Below are 21,292 nucleotides of genomic sequence, written 5' to 3' on the forward strand. Positions count from 1 at the left end.
GAACGCTGGGTGGAAGGAGATTTGTGGCTCCTCTCAGATTCCAGAACTTTCTGTCACCGAAATGTTAGGAAAATTTGTTTTTTTAGCCACATTTTGAGGTTTGCAAAGCATTCTGGGTAACAGAACCTAGTCAGAGCCCCACAAGTCACCCCATCTTGGATTCCCCTAGGTCTCTAGTTTTCAAAAATGCACAGGTTTGGTAGGTTTCCCTAGGTGCCGGCTGAGCTAGAGGCCAAAATCTACAGGTAGGCACTTTGCAAAAAACACCTCTGTTTTCTTTCAAAAAATGGAATGTGTCCACGTTGCGTTTTGGGGCATTTCCTGTCGTGGGTACTAGGACTACCCACACAAGTGAGGTATCATTTTTATCGGGAGACTTGGGGGAACACTGGGTGGAAGGAAATTTGTGGCTCCTCTCAGATTCCAGAAATTTCTGTCACCGAAATGTGAGGAAAATGTGTTTTTTAGCCAAATTGTGAGGTTTGCAAAGGATTCTGGGTAACAGATCCTGGTCAGAGCCCCACAAGTCACCCCATCTTGGATTCCCCTAGGTCTCTAGTTTTCAGAAATGCACAGGTTTGGTAGGTTTCCCTAGGTGCCGGCTGATCTAGAGGCCAAAATCTACAGGTAGGGACTTTGCAAAAAACACCTCTGTTTCCTTTAAAAAAAAATTATGTGTCCACGTTGTGTTTTGGGGCATTTCCTGTCACAGGCGCTAGGCCTACCCACACAAGTGAGGTATCATTTTTATCGGGAGACTTGGGGGAACGCTGGGTGGAAGGAGATTTGTGGCTCCTCTCAGATTCCAGAACTTTCTGTCACCGAAATGTTAGGAAAATTTGTTTTTTTAGCCACATTTTGAGGTTTGCAAAGCATTCTGGGTAACAGAACCTAGTCAGAGCCCCACAAGTCACCCCATCTTGGATTCCCCTAGGTCTCTAGTTTTCAAAAATGCACAGGTTTGGTAGGTTTCCCTAGGTGCCGGCTGAGCTAGAGGCCAAAATCTACAGGTAGGCACTTTGCAAAAAACACCTCTGTTTTCTTTCAAAAAATGGAATGTGTCCACGTTGCGTTTTGGGGCATTTCCTGTCGTGGGTACTAGGACTACCCACACAAGTGAGGTATCATTTTTATCGGGAGACTTGGGGGAACACTGGGTGGAAGGTAATTTGTGGCTCCTCTCTGATTCCAGAACTTTCTGTCACCGAAATGTGAGGAAAACGTGTTTTTTTAGCCAAATTTTGAGGTTTGCAAAGGATTCTGGGTAACAGAACCTGGTCAGAGCCCCAAAAGTCACCCCATCTTGGATTCCCCTAGGTCTCTAGTTTTCAGAAATGCACAGATTTGGTAGGTTTCCCTAGGTGCCGGCTGAGCTAGAGGCCAAAATCTACAGGTAGGCACTTTGCAAAAAACACCTCTGTTTTCTTTCAAAAAATGTGATTTGTACACGTTGTGTTTTGGGGCATTTCCTGTCGCGGGCGCTAGGCCTACCCACAAAAGTGAGGTATCATTTTGATCGGAAGACTTGAGGGAACCCTGGGTGGAACGAAATTTGTGGCTCCTCTCTGATTCCAGAACTTTCTGTCACCAAAATGTGAGGAAAATGTGATTTTTTAAGCCGATTTTTGAGGTTTGCAAATGATTCTGGGTAACAGAACCTTGTCAGAGCCTCACAAGTCCCCCCATCTTGGATTCCCCTAGGTCTCTAGTTTTCAAAAATGCAGAGGTTTGATAGGTTTCCCTAGGTGCCGGCTGAGTGCGGGTACTAGGCCTACCAACACAAGTGAGGTATCATTTTTATCGGGAGATTTGGGGGAACTCTGGGTGGAAGGAAAATTGTGGCTCCTCTCAGATTCCAGAACTTTCTGTCACCGAAATGTGAGGAAAACGTGTTTTTTTAGCCAAATTATGAGGTTTTCAAAGGATTCTGGGTAACAGAACCTGGTCAGAGCCCCACAAGTCATCCCATCTTGGATTCCCCTAGGTCTCTAGTTTTAAAAAATGCACAGGTTTGGTAGGTTTCCCTAGGTGCCGGCTGAGCTAGACGCCAAAATCTACAGGCAGGCACTTTGCAAAAAACACCTCTGTTTTCTTTCAAAAAATGGGATGTGTCCACGTTGTGTTTTGGGCCACTTCCTGTCGCGGGCGCTAGGCCTACCCACACAAGTGAGGTATCATTTTTATCGGGAGACTTGGGGGAGCACTGGGTCGAAGGAAATTTGTGGCTCCTCTCAGATTCCAGAAATTTCTGTCACCGAAATGTGAGGAAAATGTGTTTTTTAGCCAAATTGTGAGGTTTGCAAAGGATTCTGGGTAACAGATCCTGGTCAGAGCCCCACAAGTCACCCCATCTTGGATTCCCCTATGTCTCTAGTTTTCAGAAATGCACAGGTTTGGTAGGTTTCCCTAGGTGCCGGCTGATCTAGAGGCCAAAATCTACAGGTAGGGACTTTGCAAAAAACACCTCTGTTTCCTTTAAAAAAAAATTATGTGTCCACGTTGTGTTTTGGGGCATTTCCTGTCACAGGCGCTAGGCCTACCCACACAAGTGAGGTATCATTTTTATCGGGAGACTTGGGGGAACGCTGGGTGGAAGGAGATTTGTGGCTCCTCTCAGATTCCAGAACTTTCTGTCACCGAAATGTTAGGAAAATTTGTTTTTTTAGCCACATTTTGAGGTTTGCAAAGCATTCTGGGTAACAGAACCTAGTCAGAGCCCCACAAGTCACCCCATCTTGGATTCCCCTAGGTCTCTAGTTTTCAAAAATGCACAGGTTTGGTAGGTTTCCCTAGGTGCCGGCTGAGCTAGAGGCCAAAATCTACAGGTAGGCACTTTGCAAAAAACACCTCTGTTTTCTTTCAAAAAATGGAATGTGTCCACGTTGCGTTTTGGGGCATTTCCTGTCGTGGGTACTAGGACTACCCACACAAGTGAGGTATCATTTTTATCGGGAGACTTGGGGGAACACTGGGTGGAAGGAAATTTGTGGCTCCTCTCAGATTCCAGAAATTTCTGTCACCGAAATGTGAGGAAAATGTGTTTTTTAGCCAAATTGTGAGGTTTGCAAAGGATTCTGGGTAACAGATCCTGGTCAGAGCCCCACAAGTCACCCCATCTTGGATTCCCCTAGGTCTCTAGTTTTCAGAAATGCACAGGTTTGGTAGGTTTCCCTAGGTGCCGGCTGATCTAGAGGCCAAAATCTACAGGTAGGGACTTTGCAAAAAACACCTCTGTTTCCTTTAAAAAAAAATTATGTGTCCACGTTGTGTTTTGGGGCATTTCCTGTCACAGGCGCTAGGCCTACCCACACAAGTGAGGTATCATTTTTATCGGGAGACTTGGGGGAACGCTGGGTGGAAGGAGATTTGTGGCTCCTCTCAGATTCCAGAACTTTCTGTCACCGAAATGTTAGGAAAATTTGTTTTTTTAGCCACATTTTGAGGTTTGCAAAGCATTCTGGGTAACAGAACCTAGTCAGAGCCCCACAAGTCACCCCATCTTGGATTCCCCTAGGTCTCTAGTTTTCAAAAATGCACAGGTTTGGTAGGTTTCCCTAGGTGCCGGCTGAGCTAGAGGCCAAAATCTACAGGTAGGCACTTTGCAAAAAACAACCTCTGTTTTCTTTCAAAAAATGGAATGTGTCCACGTTGCGTTTTGGGGCATTTCCTGTCGTGGGTACTAGGACTACCCACACAAGTGAGGTATCATTTTTATCGGGAGACTTGGGGGAACACTGGGTGGAAGGAAATTTGTGGCTCCTCTCAGATTCCAGAACTTTCAGTCACCGAAATGTGAGAAAACTTGTTTTTTTAGCCAAATTTTGAGGTTTTCAAAGGATTCTGGGTAACAGAACCTGGTCAGAGCCCCACAAGTCACCCCATCTTGGATTCCCCTAGGTTTCTAGTTTTAAAAAATGCACAGGTTTGGTAGGTTTCCCTAGGTGCCGGCTGAGCTAGAAGCCAAAATCTACAGGTAGGCACTTTGCAAAAAACACCTCTGTTTTCTTTCAAAAAATGTGATGTGGCCACATTGGGTTTTGGGGCATTTCCTGTCGCGGGCGCAAGGCCTACCCACACAAGTGAGGTATCATTTTTATCAGGAGACTTGGGGGAACGCTAGGTGGAAGGAAATTTGCAGCTCCTCTCAGATTCCAGAACCTTCTCTCACCGAAATGTGAGGAAAATGTGTTTTTTAGCCAAATTTTGAGGTTTTCAAAGGATTCTGGGTAGGAGAACCTGGTCAGAGCCCCACAAGTCATCCCATCTTGGATTCCCCTAGGTCTCTAGTTTTCAAAAATACACAGGTTTGGTAGGTTTCCCTAGGTGCCGTCTGAGCTAGAGGCCAATATCTACAGGTAGACACTTTACAAAAAACACCCCTGTTTTCTTTCAAAAAATGGTATGTGTCCACGTTGCGTTTTGGGGCATTTCTTGTCGCGGGTACTAGGCCTACCCACACAAGTGAGGTATCATTTTTATCGGGAGACTTGGGGGAACACTGGGTGGAAGGTAATTTGTGGCTCCTCTCTGATTCCAGAACTTTCTGTCACCGAAATGTGAGGAAAACGTGTTTTTTTAGCCAAATTTTGAGGTTTGCAAAGGATTCTGGGTAACAGAACCTGGTCAGAGCCCCAAAAGTCACCCCATCTTGGATTCCCCTAGGTCTCTAGTTTTCAGAAATGCACAGATTTGGTAGGTTTCCCTAGGTGCCGGCTGAGCTAGAGGCCAAAATCTACAGGTAGGCACTTTGCAAAAAACACCTCTGTTTTCTTTCAAAAAATGTGATTTGTACACGTTGTGTTTTGGGGCATTTCCTGTCGCGGGCGCTAGGCCTACCCACAAAAGTGAGGTATCATTTTGATCGGAAGACTTGAGGGAACCCTGGGTGGAACGAAATTTGTGGCTCCTCTCTGATTCCAGAACTTTCTGTCACCAAAATGTGAGGAAAATGTGATTTTTTAAGCCGATTTTTGAGGTTTGCAAATGATTCTGGGTAACAGAACCTTGTCAGAGCCTCACAAGTCCCCCCATCTTGGATTCCCCTAGGTCTCTAGTTTTCAAAAATGCAGAGGTTTGATAGGTTTCCCTAGGTGCCGGCTGAGTGCGGGTACTAGGCCTACCAACACAAGTGAGGTATCATTTTTATCGGGAGATTTGGGGGAACTCTGGGTGGAAGGAAAATTGTGGCTCCTCTCAGATTCCAGAACTTTCTGTCACCGAAATGTGAGGAAAACGTGTTTTTTTAGCCAAATTATGAGGTTTTCAAAGGATTACGGGTAACAGAACCTGGTCAGAGCCCCACAAGTCATCCCATCTTGGATTCCCCTAGGTCTCTAGTTTTAAAAAATGCACAGGTTTGGTAGGTTTCCCTAGGTGCCGGCTGAGCTAGACGCCAAAATCTACAGGCAGGCACTTTGCAAAAAACACCTCTGTTTTCTTTCAAAAAATGGGATGTGTCCACGTTGTGTTTTGGGCCACTTCCTGTCGCGGGCGCTAAGCCTACCCACACAAGTGAGGTATCATTTTTATCGGGAGACTTGGGGGAGCACTGGGTCGAAGGAAATTTGTGGCTCCTCTCTGATTCCAGAACTTTCTGTCACCGAAATGTTAGGAAAATTTGTTTTTTTAGCCACATTTTGAGGTTTGCAAAGCATTCTGGGTAACAGAACCTAGTCAGAGCCCCACAAGTCACCCCATCTTGGATTCCCCTAGGTCTCTAGTTTTCAAAAATGCACAGGTTTGGTAGGTTTCCCTAGGTGCCGGCTGAGCTAGAGGCCAAAATCTACAGGTAGGCACTTTGCAAAAAACACCTCTGTTTTCTTTCAAAAAATGGAATGTGTCCACGTTGCGTTTTGGGGCATTTCCTGTCGCGGGTACTAGGACTACCCACACAAGTGAGGTATCATTTTTATCGGGAGACTTGGGGGAACACTGGGTGGAAGGAAATTTGTGGCTCCTCTCAGATTCCAGAACTTTCAGTCACCGAAATGTGAGAAAACTTGTTTTTTTAGCCAAATTTTGATGTTTTCAAAGGATTCTGGGTAACAGAACCTGGTCAGAGCCCCACAAGTCACCCCATCTTGGATTCCCCTAGGTCTCCAGTTTTAAAAAATGCACAGGTTTGGTAGGTTTCCGTAGGTGCCGGCTGAGCTAGAGGCCAAAATCTACAGGCAGGCACTTTGCAAAAAACACCTCTGTTTTCTTTCAAAAAATGGGATGTGTCCACGTTGCGTTTTGGGGCATTTCTTGTCGCGGGTACTAGGCCTACCCACACAAGTGAGGTATCATTTTTATCGGGAGACTTGGGGGAATGCTGGGTGGAAGGAAATTAGTGGCTCCTCTCTGATTCTAGAACTTTCTGTCACCGAAATGTGAGGAAAATGTGTTTTTTTAGCCAAGTTTTGAGGTTTGCAAAGGATTCTGGGTAACAGATCCTGGTCAGAGCCCCACAAGTCACCCCATATTGGATTCCCCTAGGTCTCTAGTTTTCAAAAATGCACAGGTTTGGTAGGTTTCCCTAGGTGCCGGCTGAGCTAGTGGCCAAAATCAACAGGTAGGCACTTTGCAAAAAATACCTCTGTTTTCTTTCAAAAAATGTGATATGTCCACTTTGCGTTTTGGGGCATTTCCTGTCGCGGGTACTAGGCCTACCCACACAAGTGAGGTATCATTTTTATCGGGAGACTTGGGGGAATGCTGGGTGGAAGGAAATTAGTGGCTCCTCTCTGATTCCAGAACTTTCTGAAACCAAAATGTGAGGAAAATGTGTTTTTTTAGCTAAATTTTGAGGTTTGCAAAGGATTCTGGGTAACAGAACCTGGTCAGAGCCCCACAAGTCACCCCATCTTGGATTCCCCCAGGTCTCTAGTTTTCAGAAATGCTCAGGTTTGGTAGGTTTCCCTAGGTGCCGGCTGAGCTAGAGGCCAAAATCTACAGGTAGGCACTTTGCAAAAAACACCTCTGTTTTCTTTTTTTTTTTTAATGTGATTTGTGCATGTTGCGTTTTGGGGCATTTCCTGTCGCGGGCGTTAGACCTACCCACACAAGTGAGGTATCATTTTTATCGGAAGACTTGGGGGAACGCTGGGGGGAAGGAAATTTGTAGCTCCTCTCTGATTCCAGAACTTTCTGTCACCAAAATGTGAGGAAAATGTATTTTTTTAAGCCGAATTTTGAGGTTTGCAAAGGATTCTGGGTAACAGAACCTGGTCAGAGCCCCACAAGTCACCCCATCTTGGATTCCCCTAGGTCTCTAGTTTTCAAAAATGCACAGGTTTGGTAGGTTTCCCTAGGTGCCGGCTGAGCTACAGGCCAAAATCTAGAGGAAGGCACTTTGCAAAAAACACCTCTGTTTTCTTTTAAAAAAATTGATGTGTCCACTTTGCGTTTTGGGGCATTTCCTGTCGCGGGCGCTAGGCCTACCCGCACAAGTGAGGTATCATTTTTATCGGGAGACTTGTGGGAACGCTGGGTGGAAGGAAATTTGTGGCTCCTCTCAGATTCCAGAACTTTCTGTCACCGAAATGTGAGGAAAACATGTTTTTTTAGCCAAATTTTGAGGTTTTCAAAGGATTCTGGGTAACAGAACCTGGTCAGAGCCCCACAAGTCACCCCATCTTGGATTCCCCTAGGTCTCTAGTTTTCAAAAATGCACAGGTTTGGTACGTTTCCCTAGGTGCCGGTTGAGCTAGAGGCCAAAATCTACAGGTAGGCAATTTGCAACAAACATCTCTGTTTTCTTTCAAAAAATGTGATGTGTCCACGTTGTGTTTTGGGACATTTCCTGTCCCGGGTACTAGGCCTACCCACACAATTGAGGTATCATTTTTATCGGGAGACTTAGGGGAACACTCGGTGGAAGGAAATTTGTCGCTCCTCTCTGATTCCAGAACTTTCTGTCACCAATATTAGAGGAAAACTTATTTTTTTAGCCGAATTGTGAGGTTTGCAAAGGATTCTGGGTAACAGAACCTGGTCAGAGCCCCACAACTCACCCCATCTTGGATTCCCCTGGGTTTCTAGTTTTCAAAAATGTGCTGGTTTGCTAGGTTTCCCCAGGTGACGGCTGAGCTAGAGGCCAAAATCCACAGGTAGGCACTGTTTTCTATGAAAAAATGTGATGTGTCCATGTTGTGTTTTGTGCCATTTCGTGTCGCGGGCACTAGGCCTACCCACACAAGTGAGGTATCATTTTTATCGGGAAACTTGGGGGAACGCTGGGTCGAAGGTAATTTTGGCTCCTCTCAGAATCCAGAAATTTCTGTCACTGAAATGTGAGGAAAATTTGTTTTTTAGCCAAATTTTGAGGTTTGCAAAGGATTCTGGGTAACAGATCCTGGTCAGAGCCCCACAAGTCACCCCATCTTGGATTCCCCTAGGTCTCTAGTTTTTAGAAATGCACAGGTTTGGTAGGTTTCCCTAGGTGCCGGCTGATCTAGAGGGCAAAATCTACAGGTAGGCACTTTGCAAAAAACACCTCTGTTTATTTAAAAAAAATTGATGTGTCCACGTTGTGTTTTGGGGCATTTCCTGTCACGGGCGCTAGGCCTACCTACACAAGTGAGGTATCATTTTTATCGGGAGATTTGGGGGAACGCTGGGTGGAAGGAAATTTGTGGCTCCTCTCAGATTCCAGAACTTTCTATCACCGAAATGTGAGGAAAATGTGTTTTGTTAGCCACATTTTGAGGTTTGCAAAGGATTCTGGGTAACAGAACCTGGTCAGATCCCCACAAGTCAACCCATCTTGGATTCCCCTAGGTCTCTAGTTTTCAACAATGCACAGGTTTGGTAGGTTTCCCTAGGTGCCGGCTGAGCTAGAGGCCAAAATCTACAGGTAGGCACTTTGCAAAAAACACCTCTGTTTTCTTTAAAAAAATGAGATGTGTCCACATTGCGTTTTGGGGCATTTCCTGTCGCGGGCGCTAGGCCTACCCACACAAGTGAGGTATCATTTTTATCTGGAGACTTGGGGGAACGCTGGGTGGAAGGAAATTTGTGGCTCCTCTCAGATTCCAGAACTTTCAGTCACCGAAATGTGATAAAACGTGTTTTTTTAGCCAAATTTTGAGGTTTTCAATGGATTCTGGGTAACAGAACCTGGTCAGAGCCCCACAAGGCACCCCATCTTGGATTCCCCTAGGTCTCTAGTTTTATAAAATGCACAGGTTTGGTAGGTTTCCCTAGGTGCCGGCTGAGCTAGAGGCCAAAATCTACAGGCAGGCACTTTGCAAAAAACACATCTGTTTTCTTTAAAAAAATGAGATGTGTCCACATTGCGTTTTGGGGCATTTCCTGTCGCGGGCGCTAGGCCTACCCACACAAGTGAGGTATCATTTTTATCTGGAGACTTGGGGGAACGCTGGGTGGAAGGAAATTTGTGGCTCCTCTCAGATTCCAGAACTTTCAGTCACCGAAATGTGAGAAAACGTGTTTTTTTAGCCACATTTTGAGGTTTGCAAAGGATTCTGGGTAACAGAACCTGGTCAGAGCCCCACAAGTCACCCCATATTGGATTCCCCTAGGTCTCTAGTTTTCAAAAATGCACAGGTTTGGTAGGTTTCCCTAGGTGCCAGCTGAGCTAGAGGCGAAAATCAACAGGTAGGCTCTTTGCAAAAAACACCTCTGTTTTCTTTCAAAAAATGTGATGTGTCCACTTTGTGTTTTGGGGCATTTCCTGTCGTGGGCGCTAGGCCTACCCACACAAGTGAGGTATCATTTTTATCTGGAGACTTGGGGGAACACTGGGTGGAAGGAAATTTGTGGCTCCTCTCTGATTCCAGAACTTTCTGTCACCGAAATGTGAGGAAAACGTGTTTTTTTAGCCAAATTTTGAGGTTTGCAAAGGATTCTGGGTAACAGAACCTGGTCAGAGCCCCACAAGTCACCCCATCTTGGATTCCCCTAGGTCTCTAGTTTTCAAAAATGCACAGGTTTGGTAGGTTTCCCTAGGTGCCGGCTGAGCTAGAGGCCAAAATCTACAGGTAGGCAGTATGCAAAAAACACCTCTGTTTTCCTTCAAAAAATGTGATGTGTCCACGTTGCGTTTTGGGGCATTTCCTGTCGCGGGCGCTAGTTCTACCCACACAAGTGAGGTATCATTTTTATCGGGAGACTTGGGGGAACGCTGGGTGGAAGGAAATTTGTGGCTCCTCTCAGATTCCAGAACTTTCTGTCACCGAAATTTGAGGAAAATGTGTTTTTTTAGCAACATTTTGAGGTTTGCAAAGGATTCTAGGTAACAGAACCTGGTCAGAGCCCCACAAGTCACCCCATCTTGGATTCCCCTAGGTCTCTAGTTTTCAAAAATGCACAGGTTTGGTAGGTTTCCCTAGGTACCGGCTGAGCTAGAGGCCAAAATCTACAGGTAGGCACTTTGCAAAAAACACCTCTGTTTTCTTTAAAAAAATGAGATGTGACCACATTGCGTTTTGGGGCATTTCCTGTCGCGGGTACTAGGCCTACCCACACAAGTGAGGTATCATTTTTATCGGGAGACTTGGGGGAACGCTGGGTGGAAGGAAATTTGTGGCTCCTCTCAGATTCCAGAACTTTCAGTCACCGAAATGTGAGAAAACTTGTTTTTTTAGCCAGATTTTGAGGTTTTCAAAGGATTCTGGGTAACAGAACCTGGTCAGAGCCCCACAAGTCACCCCATCTTGGATTCCCCTAGGTCTCTAGTTTAAAAAAATGCACAGGTTTGGTAGGTTTCCCTAGGTGCCAGCTGAGCTAGAGGCCAAAATCTACAGGCAGGCACTTTGCAAAAAACACCTCTGTTTTCTTTAAAAAAATGAGATGTGTCCACATTGCGTTTTGGGGCATTTCCTGTCGCGGGTGCCAGGCCTACCCACACAAGTGAGGTATCATTTTTATCTGGAGACTTGGGGGAACGCTGGGTGGAAGGAAATTTGTGGCTCCTCTCAGATTCCAGAACTTTCAGTCACCGAAATGTGAGAAAACGTGTTTTTTTAGCCACATTTTGAGGTTTGCAAATGATTCTGGGTAACAGAACCTGGTCAGAGCCCCACAAGTCACCCCATATTGGATTCCCCTAGGTCTCTAGTTTTCAAAAATGCACAGGTTTGGAAGGTTTCCCTAGGTGCCAGCTGAGCTAGAGGCGAAAATCAACAGGTAGGCACTTTGCAAAAAACACCTCTGTTTTCTTTCAAAAAATGTGATGTGTCCACTTTGCGTTTTGGGGCATTTCCTGTCGTGGGCGCTAGGCCTACCCACACAAGTGAGGTATCATTTTTATCGGGAGACTTGGGGGAACACTGGGTGGAAGGAAATTTGTGGCTCCTCTCTGATTCCAGAACTTTCTGTCACCGAAATGTGAGGAAAACGTGTTTTTTTAGCCAAATTTTGAGGTTTGCAAAGGATTCTCGGTAACAGAACCTGGTCAGAGCGCCACAAGTCACCCCATCTTGGATTCCCCTAGGTCTCTAGTTTTCAAAAATGCACAGGTTTGGTAGGTTTCCCTAGGTGCCGGCTGAGCTAGAGGCCAAAATCTACAGGTAGGCAGTATGCAAAAAACACCTCTGTTTTCCTTAAAAAAATGTGATGTGTCCACGTTGCGTTTTGGGGCATTTCCTGTCGCGGGCGCTAGGCCTACCCACACAAGTGAGGTATCATTTTTATCGGGAGACTTGGGGGAACGCTGGGTGGAAGGAAATTTGTGGCTCCTCTCAGATTCCAGAACTTTCTGTCACCGAAATTTGAGGAAAATGTGTTTTTTTAGCCACATTTTGAGCTTTGCAAAGGATTCTGGGTAACAGAACCTGGTCAGAGCCCCACAAGTCACCCCATCTTGGATTCCCCTAGGTCTCTAGTTTTCAAAAATGCACAGGTTTGGTAGGTTTCCCTAGGTGCCGGCTGAGCTAGAGGCCAAAATCTACAGGGTGGCACTTTGCAAAAAACACCTCTGTTTTCTTTAAAAAAATGAGATGTGACCACATTGCGTTTTGGGGCATTTCCTGTCGCGGGCGCTAGGCCTACCCACACAAGTGAGGTATCATTTTTATCGGGAGACTTGGGGGAACGCTGGGTGGAAGGAAATTTGTGGTTCCTCTCAGATTCCAGAACTTTCAGTCACCGAAATGTGAGAAAACATGTTTTTTTAGCCAAATTTTGAGGTTTTCAAAGGATTCTGGGTAACAGAACCTGGTCAGAGCCCCACAAGTCACCCCATCTTGGATTCCCCTAGGTCTCTAGTTTTAAAAAATGCACAGGTTTGGTATGTTTCCCTAGGTGCCGGCTGAGCTAGAGGCCAAAATCTACAGGCAGGCACTTTGCAAAAAACACCTCTGTTTTCTTTCAAAAAATGGGATGTGTCCACGTTGCATTTTGGGGCATTTCTTGTTGCGGGTACTAGGCCTACCCACACAAGTGAGGTATCATTTTTATCGGGAGACTTGGGGGAACACTCGGTGGAAGGAAATTTGTGGCTCCTCTCTGATTCCAGAACTTTCTGTCACCAAAATTAGAGGAAAACGTATTTTTTTATCCGAATTGTGAGGTTTGCAAAGGATTCTGGGTAACAGAACCTGGTCAGAGCCCCACAACTCACCCCATCTTGGATTCCCCTGTGTTTCTAGTTTTCAAAAATGGGCTGGTTTGCTAGGTTTCCCCAGGTGTCGGCTGAGCTAGAGGCCAAAATCCACAGGTAGGCACTGTTTTCTATGAAAAAATTTGATGTGTCCATGTTGTGTTTTGTGCCATTTCGTGTCGCGGGCACTAGGCCTACCCACACAAGTGAGGTATCATTTTTATCGGGAGCCTAGGGGGAACGCTAGGTGGAAGGAAATTTGTAGCTCCTCTCAGATTCCAGAACTTTCTCTCACCGAAATGTGAGGAAAACTTGTTTTTTAGCCAAATTTTGAAGTTTTCAAAGGATTCTGGGTAACAGAACCTGGTCAGAGCCCCACAAGTCATCCCATCTTGGATTCCCCTAGGTCTCTAGTTTTCAAAAATACACAGGTTTGGTAGGTTTCCCTAGGTGCCAGCTGAGCTAGAGGCCAAAATCTACAGGCAGGCACTTTGCAAAAAACACCCCTGTTTTCTTTCAAAAAATGGTATGTGTCCACGTTGCGTTTTGGGGCATTTCTTGTCGCGGGTACTAGCCCTACCCACACAAGTGAGGTATCATTTTTATCGGAAGACTTGGGGGAACGCTGGGTGGAAGGAAATTTGTGGCTCCTCTCTGATTCCAGAACTTTCTGTCACCGAAATGTGAGGAAAATGTGTTTTTTTAAGCCGAATTTTGAGGTTTGCAAAGGATTCTGGGTAACAGAACCTGGTCAGAGCCCCACAAGTCACCCCATCTTGGATTCCCCTAGGTCTCTAGTTTTCAGAAATGCACAGGTTTGGTAGGTTTCCCTAGGTGCCGGCTGAGCTAGAGGCCAAAATCTACAGGTAGGCACTTTGCAAAAAACACCTCTGTTTTCTTTCAAAAAATGTGATTTGTGCACGTTGCGTTTTGGGGCATTTCCTGTCGCGGGCGCTAGGCCTACCCACACAAGTGAGGTATCATTTTTATCGGAAGACTTGGGGGAACGCTGGGTGGAAGGAAATTTGTGGCTCCTCTCTGATTCCAGAACTTTCTGTCACCAAAATGTGAGGAAAATGTGTTTTTTTAAGCCGAATTTTGAGGTTTGCAAAGGATTCTGGGTAACAGAACCTGGTCAGAGCCCCACAAGTCACCCCATCTTGGATTCCCCTAGGTCTCTAGTTTTCAGAAATGCACAGGTTTGGTAGGTTTCCCTAGGTGCCGGCTGAGCTAGAGGCCAAAATCTACAGGTAGGCACTTTGCAAAAAACACCTCTGTTTTCTTTCAAAAAATGTGATTTGTGCACGTTGCGTTTTGGGGCATTTCCTGTCGCGGGCGCTAGGCCTACCCACACAAGTGAGGTATCATTTTTATCGGAAGACTTGGGGGAACGCTGGGTGGAAGGAAATTTGTGGCTCCTCTCTGATTCCAGAACTTTCTGTCACCAAAATGTGAGGAAAATGTGTTTTTTTAAGCCGAATTTTGAGGTTTGCAAAGGATTCTGGGTAACAGAACCTGGTCAGAGCCTCACAAGTCATCCCATCTTTGATTCCCCTGGGTTTCTAGTTTTCAAAAATGTGATGGTTTGCTAGGTTTCCCCAGGTGACGGCTGAGCTAGAGGCCAAAATCCACAGGTAGGCACTGTTTTCTATGAAAAAATGTGATGTGTCCATGTTATGTTTTGTGCCATTTCGTGTCGCGGGCACTAGGCCTACCCACACAAGTGAGGTATCATTTTTATTTGAAGACTTGGGGGAACGCTGGGTGGAAGGAAATTTGTGGCTCCTCTCTGATTCCAGAACTTTCTGTCACCAAAATGTGAGGAAAATGTGTTTTTTTAAGCCGAATTTTGAGGTTTGCAAAGGATTCTGGGTAACAGAACCTGGTCAGAGCCTCACAAGTCACCCCATCTTGGATTCCCCTAGGTCCCTAGTTTTAAAAAATGCACAGGTTTGGTAGGTTTCCCTAGGTACCGGCTGAGCGCGGGTACTAGGCCTACCCACACAAGTGAGGTATCATTTTTATCGGGAGATTTGGGGGAACGCTGGGTGGAAGGAAATTTGTGGCTCCTCTCAGATTCCAGAACTTTCTGTCACCGAAATGTGAGGAAAACGTGTTTTTTTAGCCAAATGTTGAGGTTTTCAAAGGATTCTGGGTAACAGAACCTGGTCAGAGCCCCACAAGTCACCGCATCTTGGATTCCCCTAGGTCTCTAGTTTTAAAAAATGCACAGGTTTGGTAGGTTTCCCTAGGTGCCGGCTGAGCTAGAGGCCAAAATCTACAGGCAGGCACTTTGCAAAAAACACCTCTGTTTTCTTTCAAAAAATGGGATGTGTCCACGTTGCGTTTTGGGGTATTTCTTGTCGCGGGTACTAGGCCTACCCACACAGGTGAGGTATCATTTTTATCGGAAGACATGGGGGATCGCTGGGTGGAAGGAAATTTGAGGCTCCTCTCTGATTCCAGAACTTTCTGTCACCAAAATGTGAGGAAAATGTGTTTTTTTAAGCCGAATTTTGAGGTTTGCAAAGGATTCTGGGTAACAGAACCTGGTCAGAGCCTCACAAGTCACCCCATCTTGGATTCCCCTAGGTCTCTAGTTTTCAAAAATGCACAGGTTTGGTAGGTTTCCCTGGGTGCCGGCTGAGCGCGGGTACTAGGCCTACCCACACAAGTGAGGTATCATTTTTATCGGGAGATTTGGGGGAACGCTGGGTGGAAGGAAATTTGTGGCTCCTCTCAGATTCCAGAACTTTCTGTCACCGAAATGTGAGGAAAACGTGTTGTTTTAGCCAAATTTTGAGGTTTTCAAAGGATTCTGGGTAACAGAACCTGGTCAGAGCCCCACAAGTCATCCCATCTTGGATTCCCCTAGGTCTCTAGTTTTAAAAAATGCACAGGTTTGGTAGGTTTCCCTAGGTGCCGGCTGAGCTAGAGGCCAAAATCTACAGGCAGGCACTTTGCAAAAAACACCTCTGTTTTCTTAAAAAAAATGGGATGTGTCCACGTTGCGTTTTGGGGCATTTCTTGTCGCGGGTACTAGGCCTACCCACACTAGTGAGGTATCATTTTTATCGGGAGACTTGGGGGAACGCTAGGTGGAAGGAAATTTGTAGCTCCTCTCAGATTCCAGAACTTTCTCTCACCGAAATGTGAGGAAAACGTGTTTTTTAGCCAAATTTTGAAGTTTTCAAAGGATTCTGGGTAACAGAACCTGGTCAGAGCCCCACAAGTCATCCCATCTTGGATTCCCCTAGGTCTCTAGTTTTCAAAAATACACAGGTTTGGTAGGTTTCCCCAGGTGACGGCTGAAATCCACAGGTAGGCACTGTTTTCTATGAAAAAATGTGATGTGTCCATGTAGTGTTTTGTGCCATTTCGTGTCGCGGGCACTAGGCCTACTCACACAAGTGAGGTATCATTTTTATCGGGAGACTTGGGGGAACGCTGGGTCGAAGGTAATTTGTGGCTCCTCTCAGAATCCAGAAATTTCTGTCACTGAAATGTGAGGAAAATTTGTTTTTTAGCCAAATTTTGAGGTTTGCAAAGGATTCTGGATAACAGATCCTGGTCAGAGCCCCACAAATCACCCCATCTTGGATTCCCCTAGGTCTCTAGTTTTTAGAATTGCACAGGTTTGGTAGGTTTCCCTAGGTGCCGGCTGATCTAGAGGGCAAAATCTACAGGTAGGCACTTTGCAAAAAACACCTCTGTTTCCTTTCAAAAAATTTGATGTGTCCACGTTGTGTTTTGGGGCATTTCCTGTCACGGGCGCTAGGCCTACCCACACAAGTGAGCTATCATTTTTATCGGGAGATTTGGGGGAACGCTGGGTGGAAGGAAATTTGTGGCTCCTCTCAGATTCCAGAACTTTCTGTCACCGAAATGTAAGGAAAATGTGTTTTTTTAGCCACATTTTGAGGTTTGCAAAGGATTAGGGGTAACAGAACCTGGTCAGATCCCCACAAGTCACCCCATCTTGGATTCCCCTAGGTCTCTAGTTTAAAAAAATGCACAGGTTTGGTAGGTTTCCCTAGGTGCCGGCTGAGCTAGAGGCCAAAATCTACAGCCAGGCACTTTGCAAAAAACACCTCTGTTTTCTTTCAAAAAATGGGATGTGTCCACGTTGCGTTTTGGGGCATTTCTTGTCGCGGGTACTAGGCCTAACCACACAAGTGAGGTGTCATTTTTATCGGGAGACTTGGGGGAACGCTGGGTGGAAGGAAATTTGTGGCTCCTCTCTGATTCTAGAACTTTCTGTCACCGAAATGTGAGGAAAATGTGTTTTGTTAGCCACATTTTGAGGTTTGCAAAGGATTCTGGGTAACAGAACCTGGTCAGAGCCCCACAAGTCACCCCATATTGGATTCCCCTAGGTCTCTAGTTTTCAAAAATGCACAGGTTTGGTAGGTTTCCCTAGGTGCCGGCTGAGCTAGAAGCCAAAATCTACAGGTAGGCAGTATGCAAAAAACACCTCTGTTTTCCTTCAAAAAATGTGATGTGTCCACGTTGCGTTTTGGGGCATTTCCTGTCGCGGGCGCTAGGCCTACCCACACAAGTGAGGTATCATTTTTATCGGGAGACTTGGGGGAACGCTGGGTGGAAGGAAATTTGTGGCTCCTCTCAGATTCCAGAACTTTCTGTCACCGAAATGTGAGGAAAATGTGTTTTTTTAGCCACATTTTGAGGTTTGCAAAGGATTCCGGGTAACAGAACCTGGTCAGAGCCCCACAAGTCACCCCATATTGGATTCCCCTAGGTCTCTAGTTTTCAAAAATGCACAGGTTTGGTAGGTTTCCCTAGGTGCCAGCTGAGCTAGAGGCCAAAATCAACAGGTAGGCACTTTGCAAAAAACACCTCTGTTTTCTTTCAAAAAATGTGATGTGTCCACTTTGCGTTTTGGGGCATTTCCTGTCGTGGGCGCTAGGCCTACCCACACAAGTGAGGTATCATTTTTATCGGGAGACTTGGGGGAACGCTGGGAGGAAGGAAATTTGTGGCTCCTCTCAGATTCCAGAACTTTCTGTCACCGAAATGTGAGGAAAATGTGTTTTGTTAGCCACATTTTGAGGTTTGCAAAGGATTCTGGGTAACACAACCTGGTCAGAGCCCCACAAGTCACCCCATCTTGGATTCCCCTAGGTCTCTAGTTTTCAAAAATGCACAGGTTTCGTAGGTTTCCCTAGGTGCCGGCTGAGCTAGAAGCCAAAATCTACAGGTAGGCAGTATGCAAAAAACACCTCTGTTTTCCTTCAAAAAATGTGATGTGTCCACGTTGCGTTTTGGGGCATTTCCTGTCACGGGCGCTAGGCCTACCCACACAAGTGAGGTATCATTTTTATCGGGAGATTTGGGGGAACGCTGGGTGGAAGGAAATTTGTGGCTCCTCTCAGATTCCAGAACTTTCTGTCACCGAAATGTAAGGAAAATGTTTTTTTTTAGCCACATTTTGAGGTTTGCAAAGGATTAGGGGTAACAGAACCTGGTCAGATCCCCACAAGTCAACCCATCTTAGATTCCCCTAGGTCTCTAGTTTTCAAAAATGCACAGGTTTGGTAGGTTTCCCTAGGTGCCGGCTGAGCTAGAGGCCAAAATCTACAGGAAGGCACTTTGCAAAAAACACCTCTGTTTTCTTTAAAAAAATGAGATGTGTCCACATTGCGTTTTGGGGCATTTCCTGTCGCGGGCACTAGGCCTACCCACACAAGTGAGGTATCATTTTTATCGGGAGACTAGGGGGAACGCTGGGTGGAAGGAAATTTGTGGCTCCTCTCAGATTCCAGAACTTTCAGTCACCGAAATTTGAGAAAACGTGTTTTTTTAGCCAAATTTTGAGGTTTTCAATGGATTCTGGGTAACAGAACCTGGTCAGAGCCCCACAAGTCACCCCATCTTGGATTCCCCAAGGTCTCTAGTTTAAAAAAATGCACAGGTTTGGTAGGTTTCCCTAGGTGCCGGCTGAGCTAGAGGCCAAAATCTACAGGCAGGCACTTTGCAAAAAACACCTCTGTTTTCTTTCAAAAAATGGGATGTGTCCACGTTGCGTTTTGGGGCATTTCTTGTCGCGGGTACTAGGCCTACCCACACAAGTGAGGTGTCATTTTTATCGGGAGACTTGGGGGAACGCTGGGTGGAAGGAAATTTGTGGCTCCTCTCTGATTCTAGAACTTTCTGTCACCGAAATGTGAGGAAAATGTGTTTTGTTAGCCACATTTTGAGGTTTGCAAAGGATTCTGGGTAACAGAACCTGGTCAGAGCCCCACAAGTCACCCCATATTGGATTCCCCTAGGTCTCTAGTTTTCAAAAATGCACAGGTTTGGTAGGTTTCCCTAGGTGCCAGCTGAGCTAGAGGCCAAAATCAACAGGTAGGCACTTTGCAAAAAACACCTCTGTTTTCTTTCAAAAAATGTGATGTGTCCACTTTGCCTTTTGGGGCATTTCCTGTCGTGGGCGCTAGGCCTACCCACACAAGTGAGGTATCATTTTTATCGGGAGACTTGGGGGAACGCTGGGTGGAAGGAAATTTGTGGCTCCTCTCAGATTCCAGAACTTTCTGTCACCGAAATGTGAGGAAAATGTGTTTTGTTAGCCACATTTTGAGGTTTGCAAAGGATTCTGGGTAACACAACCTGGTCAGAGCCCCACAAGTCACCCCATCTTGGATTCCCCTAGGTCTCTAGTTTTCAAAAATGCACAGGTTTGGTAGGTTTCCCTAGGTGCCGGCTGAGCTAGAAGCCAAAATCTACAGGTAGGCAGTATGCAAAAAACACCTCTGTTTTCCTTCAAAAAATGTGATGTGTCCACGTTGCGTTTTGGGGCATTTCCTGTCGCGGGCGCTAGGACTACCCACACAAGTGAGGTATCATTTTTATCGGGAGACTTGGGGGAACGCTGGGTGGAAGGAGATTTGTGGCTCCTCTCAGATTCCAGAACTTTCTGTCACCGAAATGTGAGGAAAATGTGTTTTTTTAGCCACATTTTGAGGTTTGCAAAGGATTCCGGGTAACACAACCTGGTCAGAGCCCCACAAGTCACCCCATCTTGGATTCCCCTAGGTCTCTAGTTTTCAAAAATGCACAGGTTTGGTAGGTTTCCCTAGGTGCCGGCTGAGCTAGAGGCCAAAATCTACAGGTAGGCACTTTACAAAAAACACCTCTGTTTTCTTTAAAAAAATGAGATGTGTCCACATTGCGTTTTGGGGCATTTCCTGTCGCGGGCGCTAGGCCTACCCACACAAGTGAGGTATCATTTTTATCGGGATACTTGGGGGAACACTCGGTGGAAGGAAATTTGTGGCTCCTCTCAGATTCCAGAACTTTCAGTCAACGAAATGTGAGAAAACGTGTTTTTTTAGCCACATTTTGAGGTTTGCAAAGGATTCCGGGTAACACAACCTGGTCAGAGCCCCACAAGTCACCCCATCTTGGATTCCCCTAGGTCTCTAGTTTTCAAAAATGCACAGGTTTGGTAGGTTTCCCTAGGTGCCGGCTGAGCTAGAGGCCAAAATCTACAGGTAGGCACTTTACAAAAAACACCTCTGTTTTCTTTAAAAAAATGAGATGTGTCCACATTGCGTTTTGGGGCATTTCCTGTCGCGGGCGCTAGGCCTACCCACACAAGTGAGGTATCATTTTTATCGGGATACTTGGGGGAACACTCGGTGGAAGGAAATTTGTGGCTCCTCTCTGATTCCAGAACTTTCTGTCACCAAAATTAGAGGAAAACTTATTTTTTTAGCCGAATTGTGAGGTTTGCAAAGGATTCTGGGTAACAGAACCTGGTCAGAGCCCCACAACTCACACCATCTTGGATTCCCCTGGGTTTCTAGTTTTCAAAAATGTGCTGGTTTGCTAGGTTTCCCCAGGTGTCGGCTGAGCTAGAGGCCAAAATCCACAGGTAGGCACTGTTTGCCATGAAAAAATTTGATGTGTCCATGTTGTGTTTTGTGCCATTTCGTGTTGCGGGCACTAGGCCTACCCACACAAGTGAGGTATCATTTTTATCGGGAGACTTGGGGGAACGCTGGGTCGCAGGTAATTTGTGGCTCCTCTCAGATTCTGAAATTTCTGTCACTGAAATGTGAGGAAAATTTGTTTTTTAGCCAAATTTTGAGGTTTGCAAAGGATTCTGGGTAACAGAACCTGGTCAGAGCCTCACAAGTCACCCCATCTTGGATTCCCCTAGGTCTCTAGTTTTCAAAAATGCACAGGTTTGGTAGGTTTCCCTGGGTGCCGGCTGAGCGCGGGTACTAGGCCTACCCACACAAGTGAGGTATCATTTTTATCGGGAGATTTGGGGGAACGCTGGGTGGAAGGAAATTTGTGGCTCCTCTCAGATTCCAGAACTTTCTGTCACCGAAATGTGAGGAAAACGTGTTTTTTTAGCCAAATTGTGAGGTTTTCAAAGGATTCTGGGTAACAGAACCTGGTCAGAGCCCCACAAGTCATCGCATCTTGGATTCCCCTAGGTCTCTAGTTTTACAAAATGCACAGGTTTGGTAGGTTTCCCTAGGTGCCGGCTGAGCTAGAGGCCAAAATCTACAGGCAGGCACTTTGCAAAAAACACCTCTGTTTTCTTTCAAAAAATGGGATGTGTCCACGTTGCGTTTTGGGGCATTTCTTGTCGCGGGTACTAGGCCTACCCACACAAGTGAGGTATCATTTTTATCGGAAGACTTGGGGGAACGCTGGGTGGAAGGAAATTTGTAGCTCCTCTCAGATTCCAGAACTTTCTGTCACCAAAATGTG

The sequence above is a fragment of the Pleurodeles waltl genome, chromosome 7 (genome assembly GCF_031143425.1).
Source record: "Pleurodeles waltl isolate 20211129_DDA chromosome 7, aPleWal1.hap1.20221129, whole genome shotgun sequence".
Classification (NCBI taxonomy): Eukaryota; Metazoa; Chordata; class Amphibia; order Caudata; family Salamandridae; genus Pleurodeles; species Pleurodeles waltl.